A 3555-nucleotide genomic window follows, 5' to 3' on the forward strand; every position below is an offset into this window, starting at 1 on the left:
TAGGAAACACAGTAGAATAGAAGAGTGCTCTTTTCTCAAAAGCAGAGTGTGTTTCTTGTAAGGCTAGCTAGTGTTAGTTTCCCAGTCAGAAACAGATTTGAATCTCATGAGTTTCTGATCCTACGAGAAAGAGTTGTTTTCTGGTAAGAGGAGTCACTATTTTGCTCCAATTGCCATACACAGTGCAAATAGGACTCGCGTCTGCGACCTGCAAGTACAGTGTATTTGACTGAAGAGGAGCTACTGTTCTTGTCAGTTTCCTAAGCAGAATTGAACTAGATATGGCCCGTTTGTGTAGGAAGCATAGTTCTTTTGTTCTGAGCAAGCTCACTGTTCTGGCCCTATAGGAAACACAGTAGAATAGAACAGTGCTCTTTTCTCAAAAGCAGAGTGTGTTTCTTGTAAGGCGAGCTAGCGTTTGTTTCCCAGTCCAAAATCGAGTTGAATCACATGCAGTTTCTGGTCCTACGAGCAAGGGATGTTTTCTGGTAAGGAAAGTCACTATTGTGCTCCCTTTGCCATAAACAGTGCAAATACCACTCACATCTGTTCCCAGCAAGTACAGTGTATTGGACTGAAGAGGAGATACTGTTCTTGTCAGTTTCCTAAGCAGAGTTGAACTAGACATGGCCCGTGTGTGTAGGAAGCACAGTTCTTTTGTTCTGAGCAAGCTCACTGTTCTGGCCCTATAGGAAACACAGAAGAGTAGAAGAGAGCTCTTTCCTCAGAAGAAGAGTGTGTTTCTTGTAAGGCGAGCTAGCGTTTGTTTCCCAGTCCTAAATGTAGTTGAATCACATGCAGTTTCTGGTCCTAAGAGCAAGAGTTGTTTTCTAGTAAGAAGAGTCACTATTGTGCTACCATTGCCATACACAGTGCAAATAGCACTCGCGTCTGTTCCCAGCAAGTACAGTGTATTGGACAGAAGAGGAGCTACTGTTCTTGTCAGTTTCCTAAGCAGAGTTGAACTAGCTATGGCCCGTGTGTGTAGGAAGCACAGTTCTTTTGTTCTGAGCAAGCTCAATTTTCGGAACAAATAGTGAACACAGTAGAGTAGAAGAGTGCTCTTTTCTCAAAAGCAGAGTGTGTTTCTTGTAAGGCTAGCTAGTGTTTGTTTCCCAGTTCTAAATGGAGTTGAATCACATGCAGTTTTTGGTCCTATGAGCAAGGGATGTTTTCTGGTAAGGGAAGTCACTATTGTGCTCCCTTTGCCATAAACAGTGCAAATAGCACTCACGTCTGTTCCCAGCAAGTACTGTGTATTGGACTGAAGAGGAGCTACTGTTCTTGTCAGTTTCCTAAGCAGAGTTGAACGAGATATGGCCCGTGTATGTAGGAACCACAGTTCTTTTGTTCTGAGCAAGCTCACTGTTCTGGTCCTTTAGGAAACACAGAAGAGTAGAAGAGTGCTCTTTTCTCAAAAGCAGAGTGTGTTTCTTCTAAGGCGAAATAGCGTTTGTTTCCAAGTCCTAAATCGAGTTGAATCACATGCAGTTTCTGGTCCTACAATCAAGAGTTGTTTTCTGGTAAGAAGAGTCACTATTGCGCTCCCATTGCCATACACAGGGGAAATAGCACTCGCGTCTGTTGCCAGCATGTACAGTGTATTGCACTGAAGAGGATCTACTGTTCTTATCAGTTACCTATGCAGAGTTGAACTAGAAATGGCCCGTGAATGTAGGAAGCACAGTTCTTTTGTTCTGAGCAAGCTCATTGTTCGGACTCCATAGGAAACACAGTAGAATAGAAGAGTGCTCTTTTCTCAAAAGCAGAGTGTGTTTCTTGTAAGGCTAGCTAGTGTTAGTTTCCCAGTCAGAAACAGATTTGAATCTCATGAGTTTCTGATCCTACGAGAAAGAGTTGTTTTCTGGTAAGAGGAGTCACTATTTTGCTCCAATTGCCATACACAGTGCAAATAGGACTCGCGTCTGCGACCTGCAAGTACAGTGTATTTGACTGAAGAGGAGCTACTGTTCTTGTCAGTTTCCTAAGCAGAATTGAACTAGATATGGCCCGTTTGTGTAGGAAGCATAGTTCTTTTGTTCTGAGCAAGCTCACTGTTCTGGCCCTATAGGAAACACAGTAGAGTAGAAGAGTGCTCTTTTCTCAAAAGAAGAGTGTGTTTGTTTTAAGTCGAACTAGCATTTGTTTCCCAGTCCTAAATGGAGTTGAATCACATGCAGTTTCTGGTCCTACGAGCAAGAGTTGTTTTCTGGTAAGGAAAGTCATTATTGTGCTCCTTTTGCCATACACAGTGCAAATAGCACTCGTGTCTGTTCCCAGCAAGTACAGTGTATTAGACTGAAGAGGATCTACTGTTCTTGTCAGTTTCCTAAGCAGAGTTGAACTAGATATGGCCCGTGTGTGTAGGAAGTACAGTTCTTTTTTTCTGAGCAAGCTCACTGTTCTGGCCCTATAGGAAACACAGAAGAGTAGAAGAGTGCTCTTTTTTCAGAAGCAGAGTGTGTTTCTTGTAAGGCGAGCTAGCATTTGTTTCCCAGTCCTAAATGGAGTTGAATCACATGCAGTTTCTGGTCCTACGAGCAAGAGTTGTTTTCTGGTAAGAAGAGTCACTATTGCGCTACCATTGCCATACACAGTACAAATAGCACTCGCGTCTGTTCCCAGCAAGTACAGTGTATTGGACTGAAGAGGAGCTACTTTTCTATCAGTTTCCTAAGCAGAGTTGAACAGGATATGGCCAGTGTGTGTAGGAAGCACAGTTCTTTTGTTCTGAGCAAGCTCACTGTTCTGGCCCTATAAGAAACACAGAAGAGTAGAAGAGTGCTCTTTTTTCAGAAGCAGAGTGTGTTTCTTGTAAGGCAAGCTAGCGTTTGTTTCCCAGTCCTAAATGGAGTTGAATCACATGCAGTTTCTGGTCCTACGAGAAAGAGTTGTTTTCTGGTAAGAAGAGTCACTATTGTGCTCCCATTGTCATACACAGGGCAAATAGCACTGGCGTCTGTTGTCAGCATGTACAGTGTATTGGACTGAAGAGGATTTACTGTTCTTGTCAGTTTCCTAAGCAGTGTTGAACTAGATATGGCCCCTGTGTGTAGGAAGCACAGTTCTTTTGTTCTGAGCAAGCTCACTGTTCAGACCCCATACGAAACACAGTAGAATAGAAGAGTGCTCTTTTCTCAAAAGCAGAGTGTGTTTCTTGTAAAGCGAGCTAGCGTTTGTTTCCCAGTCCTAAATGGAGTTGAATCACATGCAGTTTCTGGTCCTACAAGCAAGAGTTGTTTTCTGGTAAGAAGAGTCACTATTGTGCTCCCATTGTCATACACAGGGCAAATAGCACTGGCGTCTGTTGCCAGCATGTACAGTGTATTGGACTGAAGAGGATCTACTGTTCTTGTCAGTTTCCTAAGCAGAGATGAACTAGATATGGCCCGTGTGTGTAGTAAGCACAGTTCTTTTGTTCTGAGCAAGCTCACTCTTCTGGCCTATAGGAAACACAGTAGAGTAGAAGAGTGCTCTTTTCTCAAAAGCAGAGTGTGTTTCTTGTAAGGCGAGCTAGCGTTTGTTTCCCAGTCCTAAATGGAGTTGAATCACATG

Source organism: Peromyscus eremicus, unplaced genomic scaffold, assembly GCF_949786415.1.
Source record: "Peromyscus eremicus unplaced genomic scaffold, PerEre_H2_v1 PerEre#2#unplaced_32, whole genome shotgun sequence".
In the NCBI taxonomy this organism is placed as follows: domain Eukaryota; kingdom Metazoa; phylum Chordata; class Mammalia; order Rodentia; family Cricetidae; genus Peromyscus; species Peromyscus eremicus.